Raw genomic sequence first — 26,780 nt, 5'->3', positions numbered from 1 at the left:
GCAAGCCTCGTTGGATACAATGTTTGGTCCGTGCTGAAAAATTCTTCATTTTGCAACTAGTTGGCTTAATAAACTATAATCGCAGGTAGGCTTTGCAATCAGCATGTAGTGCCAGCAATTTGGTATGGAACCCTATTTAAATTTTAAAACCAAAGCTGCCGATCTATGCGTTTTCAACTCATTACTCCACCAACCAGGTGCACATTTTGACGGAGTTTCTCTCAGCGAGCGAGAGGAACATTTTGCATCAGTATGGGTGTTGGTCCAGTCCAGTCAGTCGCTTCCAAGCCGGAGGGACGTCGACTTTCTCGCAGTCGTTTTCGAGCTGTTTCTGCGGAATGATGTGAGTTTGTGTCGTCGTTGATGGGCGTCGCGATTGATTGAAATTTTGAATTTCAAGAAAGCAGTGAACTGCGTTTTTTTTCTGTGCAATTGTGGAGTGAACATTGAAAACGTTGGAAAAGTAGCACGGTTTTGTGGATATCGAGTGCTTCTCACTAGTGTGTGGACTGTTCATAACTGGAGGTGGTTTGGATGCTAGATTTATTAAATGTTTCAGTCAGGAAAAAGTGAAGTGCTTGGGGACTGCCCAAAAGCTAGTGATGCTACCAGTAGTCTGAACTAGAAGGATAAGATCTGTTCAGGTTGCCTTTTTTGGATAGCAATCCAAAGGGCAGTCAAGTTCAGTCGAATCTAACACACAGAGGGGACTGTTTCAACATTTTCCTTGATTCATTAAATTGTGCAGTCTTGAAAGGAGTGTCGCCTTTTTTTGGCTAGACTGGAGAAAAATCCTGGTTGGCAGGCCAGAATACAAGTTGAACACTCACACACCTTCAAACTGTTCGTAGCTTCAGCAGCTGCAACAGTATTCGAGCTCAAACGCAAGAAAACGTTGACTGGCCTGCTGTGGTGGGCGCGGGCGGCAGAAGGAAAAAAAGGTGAAGGGCCTTCTTTTGCTTGCCACTCCGGGTTCGCAAGGCGGAGGACCCATCGCACCACCACCACTTCTTTCTGTCGTTTTGCCATCGAACCGATTCACGCAACATCCGTGAACGAATTCGCAATGCACTTACACACATACGTGCTCTGCGATCGTGTATGGATACGTGATGTAACGTAGTAAGCCTGGAGAATGGAGACGGTAGTTTCGATTGTGTGCGTGAGCAGTCGGATGAAGAGCAAGTCCCGTTTGGCCGTGGCCAAGCCGCCACCTTCAAATGTAAACAACAACAAAGCAGTCCAATCACTTAGCATAGTGGGAAACTTTGCGGTAAATTGGACAAAATTGGTAAATTATTGCTGCTATTTTCGGACATACTAAAGCAAGTTTTATTTAAATTTCTCGTTTTAATATTCAAAAAAAGCTCACTTTTAACTACATTTTCTTTCTGGCATTGCGTCTCTATAGGGACAGAGCCTGCCTTTCTGCTAAGTGTTCGTATGAGCACATCAACAATTATTAACCCTTAAAAGGCGTAGATGACTGTTCTGCATTCTTGCTCAGATCTATTGACTCAATTGATTTGTGAATTGTTCAATTGAGTCAAAAGATAGATGTAACAGTTTTGAGTAGAGGATTAGGTGCACCTATAAATGCATACACAAAGATTTGGATACCAGTGACCAATCCGAAAACACGTTCGAAAATGTAGTTTACATCTCCTATTCCACCGGTGGTTTTTGGTGAAATTTGAATATAGACTTCGAATATATTTATGTGAAAGTATATGTATGTAGTATCGATCAAGTCTTGCGAGCTTGTAGATCATTTTTGAACCTTGTCTATTTGACATGTTCAGATACAGGAGGCCGGAAGTCTCAATATGCGATTCCGGAGAACGAACCCAAATCAAAATCTACATTTTCTTACTGTGTTATAAAAAATCATATTTACTCAACAAAAAATGACTATCACTATCGGAAGCCTTTCTGGTCATATTGAGTCCCCTGTGCTGTTTTATGTCCAATTTCAGAACCCGTTTTTGGTTTGGTTTTTTATCATTAGAAAACGCTCATTATGCGAAACATAAAAAAAAACGCCGAACAAGCAAACCAAACAACACTATTTCAGAAATTTGGAATTTTAAATGAGAATCTTGAATAGTTTCTGATGAGAATTCTGAGAGAATACAGTTGAGAACTATAAGGAGACTCATATGAGAATTCTAAGAGGATTCTGATAAGGATCCAGAGAGCAATCCTGCGAAGAATTTTATGTGATTCCTGTGAGGAATGTAATGATAATCCTGGGATAATACTGATGAGAGCTGTAAAGATTCTAAGAGATCACTGAGATGATTCATCAGAAATTCCCTAGGATGCTCATCCTTATTTCTAGGATTTTCAATGGAATCAAAAAAAAAAACAAATCTTTGGAACATTGTTACTAAACCTTCCCGATCAACCAGTCCTCCAATTTCTTTAAAGATCTTTGTCCAACGATGGCGATCGCCAACGATTCAAAAATAATCTGTATCGTGCAATAGGAGGAGTGCACTAGGGCTGTTCAAATTTTGCAGAAAGTTTTCAAATCCAATCGCTCATATCTTTCTTACCATCCCTTCCATAAAAAGTCTGTAAAATTTTCATCTTTCTAGGTGATGATTTCACGGCGATATAGTGTAAACATCGCTGACTTACCACTTGTTCCAACTGACAAGATAGCAATAGTTTGTTAAAATTTATTCTCTCACAAACCTTTTGCTTGATATCACCTTACAACCGTAATAATTCACAGTTCTCCAAATTAAGAGAAGTCTCTGAAGATCTTTTATAGATGTTCTGTAAAAATAGCTGCTCTCTGCCAAATGAGTTCTGTTCGATCAAGATGCTTGAACAAATCTTTATCCATTAAACTTTTAGAAGTACCAGTGTGCATGCTTCGTTATGAACAGTCCAGCAGTGTGTATGTGTGTAAATACCTTTGGCGCATTCAGTGCAAGGAAACCGATCGTTTCATCCATGCAAACATCAATCTTTCCCTCATTCAGAACCAGTCGGTGGTGTTGTTCGAATGCAGTTCCAATTACACACTCCCAGAGATATACACCACTAGATGGGTTACAGTACTGAGAGCAGTTAGTGTGTGAATATTATTTTTGCTGAAATAAAAAACCTATCGAAAATATTGAACCTAGTGCTTCTTACTCCGATTATAACAAATTGGCCCGCCCAAAATGATGTACTGAGCATTGTGTGTGCGATTTACTGATGAACAAGAGGCGGTCGTTTGAAAGTGATCATAAAGGAAAACAAAAATCGAAAGTGAACCATACATCGTTTGTGGTGATGAGCTGAAATGCAACTCCGGTCGTCGTCAGTCAAGTTAACCGGCAAATTGTGAAAGAAAACAGGAAAAAAACGTAAAATAAAAGTGTAAAGTGCTTTTTCTCGACGTATTGCGTAAAGCGAAATAAAAAAATAAGTATTGTGGCCGCAGTAATTGCGCTCAACGCATCTGAAGGTGGTAGTGGTGGAAGTGGTAAATTGCTCGAAGAAGTAGTCGGACAGTGAATAGTGATTTTTTGGGAAGTGAATTAATTGACGTCTGATTCTGAGAAAGGCAATGAATGAGCGGTCTTAGCTGCGAATTTAAATATCCTCGTTCACTGTGGATGATGCTTTTATTGCATGCCGTACACACATCATACTGGGTTCCAGCCAACATAACGGACGTTTTTGCAGCTCAGGGCTCGGCAACTTCTTCCGGTAAGTTTGTATTTGTGTTTTGCAATGGTAATTTTCCAAATACATACACTTGGCTTGCAGTAGTCGTGGTGGCCAAAGGATTCTGTATTGATTTTCTCGCTCGTCTCGGTTTCAGCATATTTTTTTGCGATGAGCGCAAAATTCCAGCGGACGTCCTTTTAAATTTATCTGACCAAATTAATGAATGGGTTTGATCAATGTACTTCAAACGTAATAATTTTGTAGTCTCTTCAAATAGCTACCTTATCAACTATTGATGGAATTATTTTAATTGTACTTACTTAACGTATCATGCCTATTTCAAATCTAAAGCACCGGTGCCATTGATCAAGTTTTGGTATTCATTCAGAGGTGATTGATAGAGGTCTTAAAATAACCTTGGTAGCTTCCGCTAAAGTCTCTTGGCAGATGTTTAATAGTTCAAACTTCTGGCTGGATTATTATCAGACTCTTCGAAAGGGATCACTGAAAAAACCCTCATAAAATATTCAAGGATCTCTGGCTAGATTTATACAGGAATTAAATATGTCACGTTGAAATTAACAAAATATCATGCTATGAAAGAATCGTATTGATTGATATCTGAACTTTTCTGCAGTAATGCACACGTCTTCATGACAAGATCATGTTGAACAAGACTTTATACCGGATCGTGCTCAATTTCTCAATTAAGTTTTTAAGTCTTAGTATCTTATTACCAAACACCTTATTATACCTTCCAAGATTCGTTTCTTAGACTTTTCAGAGGCCACTATTTCAGTACATGTCCTTTGTATCAGAGACGCATTTTGAACGCTCATGTTCTGTGAGCGTTCTAAAATTATCCTTTGATTGCTCTCGTGTTCAAGTTCAATTTGTTGAACACACACATGATGACTAGATTGATCATGGAGTTGTGATCTCCAAAATTTTTGACGAACGCGCAAATACGTTTTTCGGCCTTAGAGCTCCACCATACCATTAACAATATATTGGTACAGCACGGATTTGATGTTTGGGTTACGACCGGTGGATAAGAGCGGCTAGTACGATCAGCGGCAACTTAAAACTGGGATAAATGCTCCGGAATCTCACATAATGACGTGACAATAAGACCCAAGTTCTTATTTGCATATAAACTAAGTTTGTACCTTTTGACGAAACGCTGTTAAAAATTAGATGGCAGGCATAGTAGTGTCAGCACCGGTTATGATGAATCGTGCTTTAGTTCAATAGTGAGATGAACGTCTATTTCTTTCACAGGACAAATCCAACCAAGCTGAGGGTCGTGGGTTCGAATCCCGCTAGTCGAGGATCTTTTCGTAAAGGAAATTTTCTCGATTCCCAGGGCATAGAGTATCTTCGTACCTGCCACACGATATACACATGCAAAAATGGTCAATCGGCAAAGAAAGCTCTCAGTTAATAACTGTGGAAGTGCTCATAAGAACACTAATCTGAGAAGCAGGCTTTGTCCCAGTTGGGACGTAATGCCAGAAAGAAGAAGAAGACAAATCCACATTCGGATAATGTTCATCATTTGTGTTGCAATAAATGACGAGTTGAATCCTTAACGGGCGGTAAAAACGCAATATTCATATCTGGATGGGATTGAAAAATAATATTGATTATATTTTGCGCCTAGACATAATTTACTGACTCGCAACCGAATACATCCAGCCAAGAGAAACTGCGCACGACATCCCGAGACTCTCAAGCTTAGAAATACTGTCTGAAACATCGCCAGTAATTTCGTGGTTATTCAATTTTTTGATAGTCTGAAATATTCTTAAATTAATTACAAGCAATGTATGTTTATTTGCTAGGACTAATCCAACGATGATCCAAATGGTTTTGTGTGTTTGCAGCACACCACATAATAGAAACAAATAACAGCGCACTGTGATCAAACATCGCAAGTTGATTGAACTTGAACACGGCTCACGTGAGCACAAGCTTTGAACAGAACGCGTTCAAATGCATCTCTGCTTTGTATAACAAAGGTCTCAAAAGTTTCATTTTTAAACCAAAATGACTTCCAAAGCTACTGTTTTTGCTTGCAGTGAATCATGATCAAATATTCTAGAAAAAATCAGAATTCCAAAGAAACCTTCAAACAGCCTTACGCGATTATATTACAGAAATTCGGCGAGGAAAGGCACCAGGAAGTCTTCAAATGATTTCTCCACTTCAACGTAATTTTTAGATTCGTGGAACGAGTGGAAAGCTATAAGTAGATGGGGTTCAACTCAATTTTGGGTTGTTTCAACGAAGTTCCGTAGTTGATGCCCAATAATTCAATTTTGGCTTAATTTCCCAGGTACCCACTAGGTAGTTTTCCTTTAATTCCATGAGAGAAATATACTCAATTTTGGGTCGATTCAACCTAAGTTTTAGTTCTTTCAACTTAAATATAAGAAAAATTGCATTCATCCAAATTTTGATTGTTGGGAAAAAGTACAGGTCGAACTCGATTATTCGGAGACTCGATTACCCGGTGACTCGATTATCCAGATTTTTTTTTATGTTCTTGTTTTTCAATTTTTATGCATTAATCTGAGATAATTTGGTATTGCAATATACAATATGAACGGTTTTGCAGTTTTGAACTTATTTAAGAAAAAGGAGGGGGGGGGTTGGAAAAGTGTTTTTTTGTATACTGGTCAAAAACTTCAAAAAGAGGTTCTTAAACCGATTTCTACAATATTTTATATAGTTTATCTGACAAAAATACTATGGAAATTCTTCCCAGCTAATCCACAAAGTTTTTTTTAGGGTTGAATATAGAAATTATTTTCCCTGGAATGTTTCCACCCGCGAAATCTGTGAAGCACCCTTCTATAAACCTTTTTAACAAACCAGAGAAACTATATTAACTTTTCGACTAGGGATTCTTAAATAATGGAAGGGGTGGTTAAAAGGCTCTACAGATGAGGGATTCCTCATGAAGCTTATCTAGAAAATTCTTTCAGAGTTGTGTCTAGAGATTTCTCTAGCAATTCATCCAGGGATTGCTCCTGCAGTTTCTTCCAATGATCTTCCGAATAATTTTTCAAGTAAATTTACCATAGATTCTTAAAAAAAATCCGCTTAGGACTGCAGTCTAGAAATTGCTACAGTTATTATTCCTGTAATTCCTCTGATTGTTGGACAGGGTATGGTGGTAATCTTTCTAATAATTCTTAGTATCTCTTTTGGAAACCCAAGACTTTCTTAAACATCCAGAAGTTCCTTTAAAAATTCTTGAGTTCTCTTGTAAGAGCTTTTATTGTTTTTCACCAAGAGTTTCGTAAGTGATAACTATAAACTGTTACCCTAAGAACTGAGACAGAGCCTTTTTTTCAACTTAGCGTTCAAAAGTGCGGAATGCTGCTTTGCTGCCGAACGTTATTCTGAATAAGAACAATGAATTTCCTGATGCATATGTTGAAGACGTACCTAGTAATTCTGTATAAGTACTCACAATAAACCCATTCAAATTTGCTCCAACCATTCTACTCTCCATTCGAGTCAATTTCAATCCTATTCGCATTCAAACGAAACAGAAAACAGCCTACACGTCTTCTCCATGACTTGCTGCATTGACTGGAAGAAAAAGTTTGGCTTCCGCTGCAGTAAATCCCTTCTAAGCCGGCGATAAGCTGCTACGTTGCGCCTTCCAGTTCATGTAGCACAAAAACTCGTAGGAATCGTTTCCTCATCGATCTAAAGTCAGTCCCACTTTGTCGCACCATACACTTCCGTGCAAAAGTTTGGGGTCACCCCCTAAAAATACATACAAAAGTGTTTTGTCCATATCTCTGTGAATACACGTCTGATTGAATCTCTCAATGGCTCATTGGAAAAGGAAAGAGTTTACCATACTTCACATACCTATACTGAAAAAAAAAAATTGAATTGAATTTTGTTTAAGGTACCCCGGGGCAAGTGGGACATAAAAAAACGATAGTTCAAACAAATTGTTCAATAAAATTTTGAAATGTCAATATTTCTCAAATCCAACTACACCATCACATTTTGGCAACACATTTGCTGGTGTGTGCATGAATTTGGTCGAATAATTTCGAAATTGTGAAAACTTTAGAAGAATGTTTTAGAATGAGCCATTAGACGCAGTTACCTCGCCAAACGGGGCAAGTGGGACACATCCAGTTTCAAGCGTCAATCCACATCAGTAAGTCAACCATTACAATAATAGGATTGATAAATCGTAGATATATAATTTTGAGTACATTTTTTATGTACATAAGGGATCAATCATAAAATACGTAACGCTTTAGGAAGAAAACGTGTGTTTAATAGTATGTCACGTCACACTTAATATTAACTGAAAAATCCTCAATAAAAGTGTAAAAAGGAATAAAACTCGTTCAAAATATATCATTTATAAGTTATTAATTAAAAGTAGCACATAAACTTTCAATAATTTATGAAATTGTAATATGTTCTGTCATTATTTATATGCATGGCAGAAAACCCCTTAATGGGGTGGAATTGTTTTCCGTAACTACTAAATTTGGTAGAAATAACTAATAAAGTTCAATTAAAACAAAAAAGTAATCGTTCTCATGATGCATTTCAAATTTCATCCCAGTCTTTGTTCAATTATGAATTCGTATTTCAAAAATTTAAAAATAAATAAAAGAATATATAGAAGAATTACACATTTTTTCTCCCTCTTATGCAATTACGTAAGTTGAGATTGATCTTTTTTGATAAAAATCATTTGTTTGAATGTTTTAATGCTACTCTATGAGAAAATGTTTGAAACATGTAGGAAAAGTTTTGATTACGGTGCTTGTTTTGATAGGTCCCACTTACCCCAGGTTAGTTAGACCATCAAACATTTCATATGAAATGAAAACAAAATACCGGTTTATCGTTAGCAGCTTGTAATAATACTTAAAATTGTAGCTTATTGATGGATATTCCATTTATAACACATTTATTTTTTGCGAGCCAATGCAAAACGTGAAACGTGTCACAATTCATCAAGCAAGTTTAAAATGGCGCTGAATTGACAACTGTTACATGAACGACATGGTAATAAAAATAAGAGAATTTTTGTACTTAATACATAACTTGTCATTGTATTTTCAACATTCTAGACGAATACCCCCATGAAAAACTTTTCCTAAGTGAGCTATGACGGAACGTCCCACTTACCCCGGATTCTCACTTGCCCCGCGGGTACCTTACTAAGTTTGTACCTAAATCGGAGACATTAAAAAAAAACGCAATTTTCCCAGCATTGGGACCAACATTTTAAATTATTGCGGCATTAGAATCGTAATCTTACAAGCTTTAAAGACCTCTTGCAGAATTTTGGCGGCAAAATCTGAAAAATTTTCAAAATTATTAAAAAAAATCATTCAAATTATCGTGCAAAAGTTTATGGTCACACCTCAGTATGGTGTATGTATGAGACACATGCAAATCGTTTTGTCAATATTTCTGCCATTTTTCAACCGGTTTCAATTGTCCAAAGCTTATTTAAGCGTAAATAATAAAGTGTATGTAATTGGTATAAGATTTTACAGAATTTTCGAGTTTTAAGGAATGATCCCAAATTTTTGGATAATGGTTTGTATAAAAATAGTTATTCAAAACATTATCTAAAAGTTTGGGATCATTCCTTAAGAAAATTCTGTAAAACCTTGTACCAATTATTTACGCTTAAATAAGCTATAAGATTACTTTGAATAATTTGTGGTTCCTTCCGTCAAAATTTTTCAAATGCTCTTGCAAAAATATGACATTAAGGTTTTAATATTGCGGGAAAGGCACTAATTTTCGAACTACAAGAACAGGTCAAAATTTTATGAATGAGTCGAAAATTAGTGATGGGTAGGAAATTGGTACTCGTTCCCTACTGAATTAAAGTTTTGGCCTATCCAATGCTGTGTATTTTTTGGCAAATGTCGAAACTTAAAATAAAAATTTCGTAAACAAAATTCACGAACTTATTTTGTTGAAATACATACGAAGTAAGACTAACTCATTGACTTTCGAATGAGCCTTAGAAAGTTTAAATTAGACATGTATTCACAGAGCTATGGCCAAAACATTTTTGTATCCTTTTAGGGGAGTAACCCCAAACTTCTGCACGGAAGTGTTCATGAACCGCGAATAACATCGAACTTCAGAACTTCTGCTGACTGGGCAGGTATTTTGCCATGTGTGTATGCGAAAGCGCGCGTAATCGATTGCAGAAATCGATACATTCGCAACCAACCGCTCATTCAGTTGGTGGGGTATATCGTCTGTCTGTCAGATAAACTTCTGTGGCATGACGTAAATCCAGTGACTGTCACCGAACCGGAATCAAATTATTTCTTTTCACTTCGCTACTTGGTGGGGAGAATGGTGGCGACGGGTGTTTTCCTAGGCTGGAAATGAAAAATGATGGTAATAAATATTGATTTCATGCGCTAATTTTAAACTACCGACACACCGGTAAGTTGTCGATCGTTGGCGGTTTTACTGCGTTGCACACATTTCAGAGGAAATCATTTCGTTAGAAAAGAAAAAATACCTGGTGGAAGTATGTCAACCTAATTAATGATTACCATTAGAATGATGGATCTTGGCGGAGATATGGCACACACGAGGCTCGGGTTTCGCCATGATTAGCGTTCAACCGTCGGCAAAGATAAGGACTTTTGCGTGTCTCCAAGTACCGTCAGACGGAGCTTCTGTTGACACTCTTTAGACATTCTTCAAAATTGAGAACGTGAAGTACTAAGAATTTATCAATAGATTCGATGGGTATTGGGCCAATGGCAGTTCTCTTTTTAGAGACTATTTTAATGTAAGTCTCTAAAAAGTTTATGTTCAATGAAAAGCCTTTAAAGTTTTTTTTTTAACTAAAATGGTATCTAAATCACTTTTATCCTTTCGGTGAATACTAGTGTGAGATGCAAATAGCTCCAACGATATTTTTAAAGGTTCTTTCGCCACTATTGCACAGGTCCTTCAGGAACTTCTTTTCAGATTTCTCGAGGAGAAGCTTCAGGAATTCTTCTACTGTTTTCTTAAGAGTTTTTTTTAGAATATTTTCAGAAACTGCCCCTAAATTATTGTAGACAATTTACTCCAGGAATCCTTAACCCGTATTTGTTCAGCAAATGAAAAAAAAAGTTATAGAGACTATATTGTATTTTTTTTTTTTAAGGCACTCCGTGCTCGTGGCCACTACTGTGCCGGAATCAGTTCATCTGTATCTACTATACCGATACAGATCTATTTTTAACTAATCTATATTTACATCTGCTTTCACTCTCTTCTACTCTCACGCCGAGCAGGTAGGAGAGAGCTCTGCTGTTCAGTCCAATCGATTTCCATAAGCCATAGTCCTTTGCTGTTGTGGTGGTTCATTTTGCCGTGTTCCTAAGTCGTTTGAGGCTAGCTGCCTACGAAGAGGGTCAGTTTGTCTCAGTCACCATCTGATACTGACGGAGGATGGATGTGCTCCCCCAAAGCACGGTCCTCCGTGCGGCGTCTTCTGGTGGCTGGACTGGTTTTTTGTGGAGGGGCTGGGAATTGAACCCATGACCTTCCGCTTATGAAACGAAAGCGTTACCTCAAGGCTACGGACCCGGTTGGGTGACAAAACGTCGAAAGACAAAATGTCGAATGCCAAAATGTCGAAAGGACAAAACGTCGAAGGGACAAAACGTCGAAAGAACAAAACGTCGAAAGCTAAAATGTCGGATGGACAAAACGTCGAAGGGAAAAACGTTGAATAAACGTTGAATGCCACAACGTCGAAAAGAACAAAAGTACCCGAATGTCTTCGAAATTTTCCTACTACAGATTTTTGTTTCCAGTTCAGTTATTCACTTTTTGAAATTTTAATTTGATGGAAGTTTGTTATGGAAAAATAGTAAAAAGTAATTTTTTTTTAAGATTTCTTGAAGACACTTCAACCGATTTGTATAATTTATTAAGAGAATCTCTTGGTATTGTATAGCCCACATTTAATTTTTTATATTGACTTGAACAAAATGTCGTCAAAAGAAATTTTATATAGGGAATATAAATCCGCCGGAAAAATCGGATCAGTGCAAATACATTGTTTTCCAAAGATATCTACGGGATACCATAATTTATAGCTGGTCTTAGAAAGGAAAGTAAAAGAATAAATAGCCAAGTCTTGTCAGAACTGTTTTAGTTTGTTTTTCAATTTTTGAAACGATAAAACAATTATTAGTGTCACTGATCGAAGAGCTCAATTTGAGATTCTCTACACAAAAAAAAAATTAATGCACGGAAGTCATTTCAAAAGTTCACATAAAATTGTGCTGGATATCCTGATGAAATATATCTATTTTCGAAAAGCAAATCAATAAATCGATTCAATTGTACTTATCCGACAAAAGAATGAGTATTTTTTTGAAGAATAAAGAAATCACTAAATGTCGAAAATCCAGTCAATTTGATGAAATTAATGTTACTGATTTGTTGAAAGAAAAGCGAGTCATAAGGTGCGGCGAAAGAAAGCTTGTCATCTTCTTCATCTTCAATCGGTCTTATTCTTTAACAGGCTTGTTTTATCTTGTGTAATTGCCTTCTCATTACCTCAGCAATTAAGTATAGCCATAAGAATGTCACCTTACCTCCTTAAACATATCTTCATTATCGAACATCATCCTAGGCCTCCATTTCAATTTCCTTCTCAAAGTGCATCATTGCTTCTTTTCTCGCCAGAAATGACATTTTTCTGAAAAATTTGTCCCACGATTACTTTGATGAAAATTGTAAAGTTTTGCTTTCTCAGGCCGAGCCGATCGCATTGCAACCATTTTTTCCTTAGAAACGCTTGCCAATAACAATCGCTAGAAAAATGACTGCTTTCGACGTTTTGTCCCTTCGCCGTTTTGTCCCTTCGCCGTTTTGTCCCTTTCGACGTTTTGGGATTCGACGTTTTGGCATTCGACGTTTTTGGTTTCGACGTTTTGTCTTTCGACATTTTGTCCCTAAACCACGGACCCCCCTGATATTGTAAATTTGCTACATATTATTACATATTGACGATGTTTCGAACCTTTTAAAGATATTTACTTGATTCACGCGTAGTATCCAGTGAAGTAATATCAATATCTGTCTATGCAAAGTTGTAGATCACCAAACCAAAACTTCAGTGTCCAAAGTAGCCCCGTCCGACGGTAAATGAAATCATGTTTCCAGACAACTTCTTCCTGGCAAAAACTTCGACAGGGTCGTGTCGCATGCGCGTAAATCCCCACCACAATTGCTCTACGCCGCTTGTTCAAGTCCCACTTGAACGCCTTCATCGCACAGCCAGACCAGGCAAGACTTTATGGCACTTGGTCCTTTTTTCGTTTGGAAGGAAGGATGCTGTGATTGCGATAGCGTCGTGTGGTGATGGTACTTGAGCTCGGCTCTATGTCTATGTGCTTTTGTCCGGAAGTAGAATACAGACAGCAGACAGGAAGTGGTGGGTTGGGATGTTTCTAGAGGAAAGCAAGCTAATTGAAAATACAATGTTCTAGAGGTTGATGCCATGGCTTTGAGTAAATTTATTTTGTAATAGACAACCACAAAATTTGTGCGTCTCTAAATAAGTGTATCACAGGGCTCCTCATCAATCTTTAAGGATTATTCTCTCCTTTCCATACACTTCTCACCTTGTAAACAAATCATATTTCATTCACCAATGTCAAAATATACGGATATATGCACCGTATGCAGAAACCCTCTATCTCGCCCCAAAATCGTGTTTTCCAGCCATGATGGTCTTACATCACGCAAGAAAGAAGCTTGTCGTAAGCACCCAAATTACACTCCATTTTTCTTCACGGTTACCTACCGCACTGTTGAACACGCACCACAACGGGGGTAATCATCAAGACTCTACGCAACGAATGCCCGTGGTCGACCCAATCATCCATCTCTGTTCCTTTCGAGCATGAGTGCATCTACGATCGCTCAGTTCAGTAGGCAGTATCATGCATGTCGATCGAAATCCAAACACTGCTGCTGACTGCCAACCCAGTCGTCTAGCCTTTATAAATCCAAAACCTATGCAGGTTCATTGGCTGGTGGTTGAACAGTTTGTTGAAGTTTCTCCATCTGTTTCTGAATTAATGGTGACCAGAGCTTTATTGATTTGGAATCATACCGCTGATACAGAGGATGAATTTAAAAAAAGACACACACAGCTGATTGGATGATATGATTAAAATCAATCAATTTTACTACTTGTAACATCTGCTCAAAAACAAATCCACATAGTTTACTACACTATGGGTTTAAATATGGGGTTTGGGTTCAGTTCTCGCCTCAACCATAGAAACTTTTCGTAACGAATGTTTCTCGGCTGTGTCATTGGAGCCTGCTTGACCACAGTCTATGAATTTCATATGGCCAAAAGCTTATATGTCGAATGCACATTCATTTTTTTTTGGAGAAGTTTGCTTTGAATCTGCTTATTTTTTATGGTTGCGCAATGGCAAAGAAACATAGTGATAATTTCAAAATCAGCGTCTTTTAACTGTTTTGCAGTTATACGTCTACCTACTGAACTAAGAAAAGCTTCAGAAGAATCTCAAGCAAAAGGGAAACAAAAATGAAAATGTCGTACAATAATAAATATTAGTTTCTACCATCACCATCATTAGAAATGCCCACATAATGCAAGCTCCTCAAAGTTTCAAAGGCGCCGAAAAACTTCGACCCACATCCGATCGAAAAGCGTTTATTGAATCGCCTAATAAAGCAGCTAATTCGGCTCGCGATGATTTGTCTTAGCTTAGACTCCCCCATTCATCTACTCGACTACTTGCCACAGCAACTTGGAGTGCTGTATTTTATTAGCTCTCCCCGCTTGGCGGACTTCATCTTTACGGTTTGGCGCGCTTGCCGCCGCGGTTATTATTTATGATCTCATTGATTTTTGCGTGAGAATTCTCCAGTCCATCCATCCGTCTTTGTGCAATGTGAGAACGTGATGGATTAGGGCGGTTCGAGTTACAAAAAAAGTGTGAAAATACAATTTCCTATAGCTTCCTTTAAATCCTTAGGTAAAATAGTGTTCGGATAAATTTTCAGAAAAAATGAAAAAAAAATCTCATTTCTACATTTTATTTTCTATATAAACTTTCAGCGTCTTTGGGTCATATTTAAATCCTCACCGAAACAGTTGAAAATTTGACAAAAAATTATCCTAGGCAGATATAGGAGGAGAAATTTGAAACTTTTTTTTTTTGCTTTTTGAACCGCCCTAGTGATGGATGTTGTTTGGATTCGACCTGATCCGAGGGATGCAGTAGTGGATAGTGGGTGGGTTGTTGATCTTGTTCGGTTTTTGAATTGCATCATATTTCTGCTAGTTTCACTCATTAACGTGATCAATGGTTACGGCCATGTGCCCGTGCCATGTAATCGTTATGCTGTGCTATAATGAGCTTGATTTGTTTGTTTGTTTTTGCGTTTTTTCATGCACTGTCTGCCAATGAGAGATTGATATCAGTGGCCATTGAGATTGATTAACAAGGTTGAACGAGTTTTTCTGTTTAAGGTGAAGATGCATCGAAGCCAAACCTCGAATTTTCAAGAGCACAAATCCAAAGAACCTGGCAACCGTTCGTGCTGAAAATCTAATCGTTTGGTCACCACCAGCGAGTGACTAGTGAGTAGCATTTTCAGCACAAACGGTTGTCTGGTTCTGTAGATTTGTGCTCTTGAAAATTCGAGATTTGGCTTCGATGCATCTTCACGTTAACAATTTTACTTTAATCAGGATTTCGTGTCTTTTTTTGACCCACTTCAAAATTTAAATATGTATCTTTTGATTATAATAATCCAGAATGAGAATGTTTATTACTGAAATAAATTTCCGTTAGGAAATCTTCTGTGTATTCCTCTTGGTATTTATCTATCACATCGTCCACAAGTTGCTCAGCCAAATTCATTTTGAGGATCTCTAAAAATTCATCAGATACACGTTTGGGAATTATTTCAGTCATTCAAAATGCTTCTCCAAATTCTCCGAATTCTTTGAAAAAATCCCCCAACGAACTCAATGAAATTTTTCATGGTTCATTAATCTTCTTAAAATTTTAAATTAATGTATCGCTCAAGAATTTGTTGCTAACATTTTCTACAGATTCTTTTTGAATTTCGTTCAGGGGAATGTTCAAAAAATTGTATAGAAAATCCTTCATATTTCGTCGCTATTGGATTTGAAATTGTCCCAAGAATTATTCCAAAAATATGCTAGTTTCTACTGAGGGTATCACAATTTATCGAGGTCAGGAATCACTTCAGCGATTCCGTCAAAAAACATTTGAAATAGTTTTTAGGGATTTATTAATTTTTTTTTCTAAAAGCGCCTTCTGGAATAATATGTCCTTCTTTCACACGATATACTAATGCAAATTTGTCAACTTACAAAGAAATCTGATCTGTGGAAGTGCTCATAAGAAAACTAAGCTGAGAAGCAGGCTCTGTCTCAGTACGGCCTGAAAGAAAGGAAGAATGAAAGAATTTATGTTGAACATACCGTCCTTGAACCCACGGGCAAAATTACTGCTTCCGAATGAATCGTAGTGTGCTGCCCTTGTTTGGCCTTGTAACTTCCATCCAAACTCAAAACAAAACGAAAAACTAATTAAACCAGCCACTTTTATCGATCGCTTTTCCTGTTTTTTTTTGTCGGTTCGACTTGAACCGATTCCGAAAATTGAAATAGTTTATATAATTCACACACCACCGAAGGTGTCCGGATTGCGTGAGTTGGGGTCCAAACGTGCATGACCGCACGCTAGAGCCTGGATACCCGAGCAGGAACGTATAACTAGCACTAGTATATAGCATACCATGTTTTGGTATAATACCATAATTAGGTATTGCTCAGTAGTCCAGATAGTGTCCACAACTCAATTTGATATTAATATGGAATTAAAAATATTGTTGAAAATTATTAAAAATACGTATTTGGAATTGGAAAATAATTGAAGACTGCTTGAGGTATTGAATTACTATTGAAAAATTTCACTTCTATGTGAAAATCTATCACGTATTAGGTATTGCAATACCTGACCCGATTAAAAATTAAGTGTTGGTAGAATGTACATGAGATATTATGTGAAATATTTCACTTTTTATGCAGGTCTCTTTCACATCTTATTCAGATGATAAGTTTTGGAAATTATCTGGTATGGACCTTAGATTGGTATTCTGCGGAAAATTTCTTCAGCTCGGGTATAGCTGTGGCGTGCGCTAATGTGATTGTAACTGTTTTTGATGAGAGTGAAAGTTCGTTTCGATAACGGCGGTAACCGAAACCATGACGTGTGTGATGGAACTCGGAAGAACCCTAATCGGACAGTCGGATACGCAACTCAACGTCGCCGGTGGCCACCTCGAGATTGAATATTGTCGACTTTCCAGGGGCGGCTTTCTCCTTTCAACTAGAGCCAACTTCGCTTGGGCGACTTTTGGCTTCCCCCATCAGTTTCTCGCCCACTGGTCCGCCGTTGAACTCGGAATATGTGACCAGTAGAGTAACGCATTTTTTTTTTCATATGTCGGTGGAAGACTTTCGAAATGGAACCGAAACAATGCAGCGAGAGAGCACTTAGCATCCGAAAACGGCTGCATGCACTAGTAAACCGACATCCACTTGAGTAACCTATTCATCACGGTCAACGTCGTCGCCCCCATCGACCGGCTATGGTCCGTGGAGTACGCTAAGGCTGCCGTAGTAACTGTTGCGTTGGATGACCAAGGAAGTGGTCAGGATTTCTTTCAAAGGGGGGCAAGCAATCGCAACATCAAGTTTTTTTGTTACGCAAAATCGGTCATTACACGTACATACTATATAAATGTAGTACATAGCCTCTGCATCTTTTTTGTATGAAACGTTAAGCTTCTTAGTTTAGCTAAGCTTAGACTGACTAGGGGGAGATCCGCCAGTACCGGACACTTAAGCCACTAAATTCATATTTCGAAAACTATTGATTTTATGGGCTCGTGTTACCCATTTATGATAAATATTATCATTTTTATAGTCTACAAAAATTAATTTGAAAATATAAATATGAATTTTGACAATGCATTTTGATGATGTATTTTAGTACCAAATTGATCGATCTTGAAAGGTGGCACCCAAGACCGGACACGATCTGGAAATGCCTCGAAATCTGCAAATTTGAACATCATTGAATGTGTACACTATAGGAATAGTTTGTAATTACCAATTTAATGCATTTGCAAATTTTACAAGAATAATTTGAGTTTTTCTTAGTTTGCAAGATACCTATCAAAAACCTTTTCCATTTATGATGAAAAATAGCACATTTCACGATGTTGTTCTGAATGTTCATTCTTCTTAATTTTATTGCATGTTTGATACCATGATCGGTGGAACCCAAGAAAAATGAAAGTATTTTGAGACACTGACGCAATAATTACAAAGATATCATATAACCAGAGGCGTCGCGTCCGCATGTGCAACATGTGCACTGCACAGGTGGCATCTCGTTCATCCTGACCGCCAGCAATATAATACTTATCAATGACAATTTAATAATTCAATAACCTAACAAAATATAGCCCATTACAAGTATCACTATTATCAAGAATTTGCTAAGTAATTTACATTCATCAAAATAGTTGTTAAAGTGTTGCTTTGCAAATTAAATAAAATAGGCAGTTTCGTGCGGTGCAGGATCTGAGAACACTATTCTTTTGCTCGCGCACAGCGTGAAGCATGCTACGCAACACTTTATCCCACGCTACATATTGCTGGCTGTGACGATGCAACCCAACGTGTGCACTTTCATCGGTAAACGGGCTGCCCGGTATCTTACACGCATTGCTGCCAATGTGGTAGAGAGCTTTTTGAACTACAAATGCCAGTGTGTGAGTAGCCAAAGCGTCAACTCCGGCCAGTGCACATCTTGTTACAGCAACCAAGTCGACCAGTGTGAGAGTCCAGATGGGAATGACAAGAGAGAAATCAATCCACGAGAGAGATTAATTTTGCTTGCTCTCTTTTGGAATTCGCGCCGTCAGCAATCAGCATCACCACGCTTGTGGTGTGAAGCACGGGTGTGTCAGGGCGCTGCCATAGTAAACGCGTCGAGCGATGCGTGCGCGTGTGCGAGCCCGCAAAGCAGAATATCAACAACAGGAAATCCTCTGATCGCATCGCGTTCGCGGACGCGGACACGTTACTATGGCCGCACCGTCAGGCAGCGGAAGGTGGATTATTTTTGAGTTGACTTTCAGTAAGTAATCCTCGCTTTTCGCATCCTGCGCAGTAGTTTTTGCAATGATTAATCGCAGAATGGACGCACCCACCCCCAGCGCCATCGTCGTCACCCCGCTCGTTCTACATGTAACACAAGCGAGTATTTTACACTATGCGAACTGTTTTGGCTCAATTCTATGTAAAGATATACATGACCATGGTGACCATAGATAGTCACAGTTTTAAATTGCAAGATTAGTTAGAAACCAGTGCTGTTGAAATTGTCACTACTTGTTCAGAATTCATCATTGAATGATGACTGATTATGGAAATCACATCCAGTACGTGTTGATCAAATTGGGTTATTTTACGATGACAAATTTACCGGTTTTTATTGACTGTTTAACGAGAAACTTGCGACAACCGACGCGTTCCCATTATTCATATAACGGTTGGCGTTAGAACTAAGTTAGAACGGATGATTTCGTATTTTGGAAGAAAACATCACCTCCAAACACTAGCGATGTTGCGGTGGGATGTTGACGTTTGATCTCGAATAAATGGATTATTGAACGTAACTCTTTCGGTACTCATCGCATCAAAACAGCGGCGCTACCGTATATGGTATTTAATATTGTGACAGCATCGTTGTTATGTCGTACACGCAAGACTACGGAGGCGCTACCTGTGCTTTTCATAGCGGCCGTTTTGGTTATTTTAATGATCAATTGACCGAAAGCGCACTTTTTTTGTTTTGAACGATATTATTACGTTCGACATCTTAATTTTGATATTCTGAATGATCAAAATAGATTTCAAGCTCAATGCCATCTCATCCCAACAGCTCGTCCTATAGTAAAATTTGCTAAGGGGGATTAACACATGATTTTCATACTAGTTTCAAGTAGTTCCAGGGCACGGAAAATGTTGACACAGGATTCTAGTTCAATTTTTAACGAAGATTTAGAATATATAAATTGGATACCCATATACAACTCTATTGATAAACTTAACTAAACAGCTTGATTAGTAAATAAAATATAAAATATTTAATTCTATTGAAAGGCTGAGAAAAACAAATATTCGAGAATGGTGATTACACTCTTTATACTAAAAAACTTTGCATGTCCGTGGAGCATACATATCGCAAAAAAAGAGATAAAGTTAAGTAAGCAGTGCACAGGTGGATAATTAGGCCACGCGACGCCTCTGCATATAACAAATCATTTTTTTCGAAACTGAGGGACAGGAGGTGCTGAACGGAAATTGTAATTTGTCCATATTTAGTTCAACTATGGTACAAAATACATTCATACTATCAAATTAGGATTACGTTCGATCATGCTTGCGTGATCCAAAGTATTTTTTAATATTCAAAATAATTACTAAATAGGCTCAAAATTAAGAGAATACGTCAATTTATTAAAGATTTTCAAACTTTTCTACTTTTTTAAAAAGGCATGCATATTTCAAGGATGTGTTATTCTGTTCAAACATTACTCTCTATAAGAGCTTTCTTTTATTCTAATACACCATCTTGATTGGACCAATCAATGTTTCGACTTTGTCCGGTATTGGGTGCTGTCCGGCACTGGGAGATCTCCCCCTACACACATCAATGGTTGCTATTCCGTGATTGATCGAAGATAGTGAAGATGTACAAAGAATCAACTAGAAGTTTGGCAGGGATTGGTCATAATCTTCTTCAGTGTGCATAAGACCTATTCATATTTTCAAAAATGTCTGGAAACTCCCCAATCAACCAATACTTTGATTTTTCATTGCGAAATGAACTTCTGGCCAAAATTTCACTCAATTTAGAGTAAATTTAGTTGTGCTTCAAATCAATTATGTGTTTTTGGGCTATTTTCAAGCTTTAAAAAATCATAACTACCGAACGAAACATCAAAATTTATCGGAAATACTTCTACATAGTAGTTTATCCAATTCTACGAACTTTTGCCGAACACAATTTTATGATTGGAGCAAGTTTTAACATAGTTTGGTTGAGGTTTGTATCTCGAGGTTCTTGAAAATCTCTGCATGAAAATTTCGGATTTTTAATTTCCAGACATGATGACAATGCATATCTAAAAGTCAATCTCGTTCAAAGTAACCATTTATCTTACGAAAATAAATTGTAAAAAATAGGTAATTATGAAGCATATTTGTAAATCCACTGTGGATGAGTCAAGAGCACCACCGTGAGCTTCAATGAATACAAAAAAATGAACACGTTAGCACTGCCTTTTCTCAGTCGATGATGATGATTGTTTTCAAATCGTTCTAAATGATCAGTGAAATGCGATCAAAATAATCATCACTTGGCAAGAAAAAGCAATGCTAACTTGTTAATTTCATTCGTTTTCGGTACATGTGTCATGCATGATTTAACTATCATCAGGTTGCGATGCGGTGCTCGATCTTTGGGCATTTATTGTAATTTATTGCCTTTAGCAACATGTAATCTGTTGATGGTCAATGAATTCATAAATGTATTATGTTTGATTCCCGTTGACTAGGGCCTGAAAAAATAATACCAATGAATGTTTTATATACCATGTATATTGAGAAAACTGTAATTTCTGGGTACAGCGGAGTACAAATTTGGATCAAACAATGTTAAAACTCAATTTAATCTTGTTAGCGTGTTCGACAAACTTTAACAGAATAGAATTAGCTTTCAAATAGTGGTAATAGCAAGTGGTTTTGATTTTCCACATGCTAGTTATGATTTTTCAAACTTTGAAAAGCCCAAAAACACATTTTCAACTTGAAGCATACTAAAATCTTTATCAAATGAGCTGAAAATTTGACCAGACATTGTTCTTAGCATGAGAATTCCGAATACTGCTTGACCGGTAGATTTCCAGACATTTTTATTAATATGAACAGGTCTAGTGTGCATTGATTGAGTGCCTCTATTTATACAGGGTCAATAACGGCGCCGGCCACGTCCTTGTAGTCATGTGGGATTGGGGAAGGAATATTAGTGTGTAACCTTTGCTATTTGGAGATGGTGTTTGCCTCTGCATCTCTACAAAGGTTGCTGGGAGGGATGATTGTTAATGGGGAGAATCGTTGGGTCACAGAATTCACTTTGATAAGTGATCAGACCATGATAACAATTATTTGTGAGATATACACATGCTCTCATTAATTAATTTTGGAAGTGCTCGCTCATAGAACAACAAGCTGAGAAGCAGGCTCTACCCTAGGAATCTGTTGCGGATTCAAGGCACAAATTCTTTAAGGTATAGCTGGAGGAAGGTTCAAAGAAAGTTTTTCAAGTTTGTGCTGAAGTACTATTCCAAACAAATTTGAAAAAAGTTCCGATGGAACCCCTAAAGAAAGTTATGAGAATCCTGGAAAAATCTAGCAGAAATATATAAAGAAATATTCCAAAACTTCATGGATTGTTCATGAAGGAGGAATCCTTAGAGAAGCTACAGAAGAAATCCATGAAAGTCTCTTATGGGCATTATTGGAAGTATGATTGAAGAAGCCCAGTGATGAATCCAAACAGCATAGCTTTGACTATTTTAGTGACATTGTTGAATGCCCAGGAAGAATTTCTGGATAAACTAGAGAATACTGTAGCTGTCCTTGAGCACTTCTAGCGCATTTTGTTCAGTTTTAGACACAGGGTGGCCACCGAACCGGGAAAAACGGGAAAAGCGGGAAAAAGACGGGAATTTGAAACCACCGGGAAAAAGACGGGAAAAACCGGGAATTTGAGATGGTCACCGGGAAAATCATTCTGAACGAATATCTTTAAGCTCCTAATCTACAAACCACCAAAAATAAGTTGTTAAATATGGTTGATATGGTTGATAGTATTGCAATTAGGCATCTGAAATCTTGAACAAATAATATGTAAACATTAATGATTTATTTTCTTGTACAAATGGTCTATTTTGCTACACCAAACTTCTTAGAAATGTTTCAAATTGGTTTGCAATGTTTCGAAATATTTTATGATTATTTTTATGTTACTTGAACTTGATTGTTTTTTCTCCAACTTATCCGACTCAAAAATTTTAATTATTTGCTGAATAATAAATTAATATTATCGGATATTTTTTAAAGCAATGCTTTCTCTATAAGAGCTTCTAATGTATAATTAATTTGACTAAAATAGACTAAATCGACTAAAAATTAAATAAGTAAGGTGAGATACAAATCTTCATTTTTATAAAGAAAAAAACCGATAGATGCAAAAATTTAGCATATCTATATAAATTAAAATGGAATGGTGTTTGTATGTCGCGAGTTAGCTTGAGAGCAGGTCAATTTGTTTTGCTCAAGAACTCCAACGTTTTTATGTGGAATAACATATTTGAAAATCCTCCGAGAAAGTTGAGAAAAGGCGAAACGGGGTTAGAAGCAAAGAAGTGTAAGTGACAGAAACCTAGTTTTGAAATAAACGACTTTGAAGTTTGTTTTCAATGTTTTTTTTTTCATTCCATACTAATTGTACAGGAGCCAAAAAAAAAAAACAAGCCAATCTCCTATAAAATAATATTATTTTTCCTATTTGACAAAAAAAATACCTAAACATTCCGTCGAAAAGCTTGAACAAGAATTTTTAGTATATTCTATTTAAAAACTGACCATTTTGCGTTAATGAAAAAACCGGGAGAATTTTGTAAATTTTACCGGGAAAACCGGGAAAAAATCGGGAATTTCAAAATGGATATTTGGTGGCCACCCTGTAGACAATTTTATAATAGCATCTCTGGAGGAATTGTTGCATGTATCAAGGAAACATTTATAAAGGAGGCCTTTCAGAAATTCTTACAAGAACTGGTCGGCGTTAAATCAGAGTGGACCAAGTGACATCTTTCATATTTTGAGAAAAAATGGGCTTAAAATCTAACGCTTTGTATTTTTTTTTAATTCGTTAAAATTTTGGTTCAATATTTCTACACATCTTTGTGTTACTTTCAAACAATATAATGTGAAGTGATAATCTTGAAAAATCGTAACCCAAACCTCTGATAGAACGATTTCCTGATGGACTTTGTATACTTGGTCCACTCTGACTGAATTAAAGAACACCTTTCAGTGAGTTGGTTCACTCTGATTGAACAATTTCTAGGAAAATAATAATCATATAATGCTAAAAATCTGACAAATCTCTGGGAATGTTTTTCATTTTCTCGCATTCATCAGCGAGCTGAACATTTTCGCTGTTATGGTAATCAGCACTTGGTTAACTTTGACTGCATACTTTTATCGATTTTTATTGATCATCCAAAGCAAATTTATTACATATCTCTCGCAGTTTACAACATTCATCAAATCTGATCAAAGTGAAATGGAGGTAAGGTTATTTCGCATCTAATGAAAGAATAACCCAATTTTCCCAAGTTTTGTACTTGGTCCCCTCTGACTTAACGCCGACCAACTAAATGTAAAATTTATTGTGGGAGAAATATGGAAAATTCTTGAAAGAATTTCAAAATAAATTCCCGGAGAAATTCTATGAAAATCGAATAATAGAACTCATGAAGACATCACTAGAGAATTACTTTAAAAAAACTAAAGCTATCCTAGATACGACGTTCCTCTGAAGCGCTCCTGAATAAATGCCTGCTAAAACTACTGGCGGTAATTTAGGGGAAATCTCTGGACGAATACTTGATCAGTTTTTGGAAAATTCTGGAAGAAATTCCCATAATAGAAGTCGAGAAAAAATCTCTGAACTAACTATTAAAGCTTTTTTTTTGAGAAACCGTAGGGTGAATCAATTCAGAACTATTTTAACCAATTCCTAGGAAAACGGTAAACGATTTATTGCACATATCAAGCGTGTGCTAGAATAAGGGCGTAAGTCGCATGATCGATTTCTCTTCATCGATCCTCTCTTCTGTAAATAAAGGTGACAAGATGCAAGTTCGTCAGCATTTTTTCACTTCAAATCGCTAGGCAGCCATGCATTCTTGCGTCCTGAGGTGAAAAAATGCTGACAAACTTGCATCTTGTCACCTTTATTTACAGAAGAGAGGATCGATGAAGAGAAATCGATCATGCGACTTACGCCCTTATTCTAGCACACGCTTGATATAATCCTTGAAGAAATTCAGCAAAAAATCATAATGATATGTGTGGAGATATTCTGGGAAAATTATTCTGAAAAAGGGCGCTGAATAAATTCATTGAAAAATCAAAAATCCCTGGAGGATTTTTACTACAAATTCCCGGAACAATCCCAAAATGATATGTAAGTATACTGCCTTGAATCGCAAGTCAGTCTCATCTGTAAAAAGTAGGCGTTGAGAAAATGGGCAAAACTTGTTTTCCATACGAATATTCAAAAAAAAAATCCAGAGGATTGGCACATGTTCTAATCTTAATGAAACTTTCACAACTTGCTTTTCACTACGATATTTTTTTCGAGAAAAATATAAAGATGATGAAAACAAGTTACATTTTTGTGTTCCACGGTGCAAAAGTCTTATAGTGGGGCTGATATGCGGTTACTTTTCATTATGGGACAAATTGACTTTTAGTATTTTTTCCGAACAAATCATATTTTTTCATTAGTGCAGTTGAAAATGCATTGGAAGAGATATTGAAAACTAAACTCAACTCAATTTTGACGAAAATGCAGATGGGACTGACTTGCGATTCACGGTAGTATAGTAGGAGGAATTCCTTGAAGAATTGATAATGGAATTCATTTAGTATCCCGGCCGGATAATTTACTGTGAAGTGCTCATATTTCGCGCGCGCTCCTACATTCCTCATTGTCATTTTGAACATGTTTTGCTGAAGAAATTTCTTTTGGCTAGTATTGTGAATGTAATGGTAATGGTTACAGAACATGCAATTATATATGTAAAATTAGCAAAATTAGGAGCATGTGCGAAATATGAGAGCATCACTGTACTTGATGAAATTCTTAAAAAAGCTCCCATTAGCGTTCTTAGATATATCAGTCAAGAAACTACTGGATAAATTCAAAATACAGATACAATCTAAGTGAGATTACTTGAAGTATCCCTAGTGGAATTCCTAGAAAAAAACTCTTGGTAGAAAAAACTCTTAGACTAATTGAATCGGATTAAATTATGCGTTGATGAGGTATGATTCCAAAAGAAATCCATGCGCAGGTTTTAGATACAGAAAAAAATCTTAGACTAATTAAATCGGATTAAATTATGCGTTGATGAGGTATGATTTCAAAAGAAATCCATGAGCAGGTTTTAGATATAGTTTGCTATATGCTGTGGAAAAAATCCTAAAATTCAAGTATTTTACAAACTCTCTGGAATATTTCGGAAGAAATTTCTAGGATAGTATTTTCAAACTATTTAAGACAAAGTACTGCAAGAATCCTTGGAGTAATTTTTAGTGGATTTCAAGAAAAAAAAATGCTTGTCTGCAGAAATTTCTCGAGAAATCCCTACTAAGGACAATGTTGAAACGTCTTAGTGAAATTCCTCGCCGAATTCTTGAAAAAATCGTGAAAAGATTCCTGTAGAAATTCTTTGATTACCTTAGGATTCCATTAGAGTAATTTCTAAGGGAGTCTGTAAAAAGAGTGTGTACCAAGTTGTATTCCATCAAGAATTCCTGATATAATGTTAACTAAAATGATTTTCTTTTGTATTTTTTTAAAGTTCATTATGTTCTTCATGGCATATTTCCGAGAGAATTATCGGAAGCAATTTTTTAGGGGTCATCTTGAACATTACTGAACTAAAACAAGGATGAATTTAACAAGGAATAAAATAAACAGTTACTTATTGAAAAAGATATATATTTGAAGAGAAATTTCGAATGTTGTTCCTGAACGAGCTCAAGAGGGAATGTATGGAGAAATATCTTGTAGAATGTACAGCAATTCCTAAACGTGGCACCT

General features: G+C 36.9%; 1 protein-coding gene across 12 annotated transcripts in view; it reads left to right on the top strand.

Annotated features, from left to right (window-relative positions):
• Positions 1–278: 278 nt before the first annotated feature.
• LOC5574095 overlaps positions 279–26,780 on the top strand; it is a 217,681-nt gene continuing 191,179 nt past the window's right edge. For 9 of the 12 annotated variants that reach the window (XM_021840428.1, XM_021840432.1, XM_021840425.1 and 6 more), the window contains exons 1-2: positions 315–525; positions 2,994–3,711. The gene's annotated coding sequence lies outside the window, so the exon portion shown is untranslated. Of the gene's footprint in view, positions 526–2,993; positions 3,712–26,780 lie in introns of all 12 variants that reach the window. The other 3 variants (XM_021840421.1, XM_021840423.1, XM_021840422.1) reach the window with 3 other exon arrangements.

Source organism: Aedes aegypti, chromosome 2 (genome assembly GCF_002204515.2).
Source record: "Aedes aegypti strain LVP_AGWG chromosome 2, AaegL5.0 Primary Assembly, whole genome shotgun sequence".
NCBI lineage: Eukaryota > Metazoa > Arthropoda > Insecta > Diptera > Culicidae > Aedes > Aedes aegypti.
Note: the sequence above shows the minus strand (reverse complement) of the source record. Positions and strands in the feature narration are given on the sequence as shown.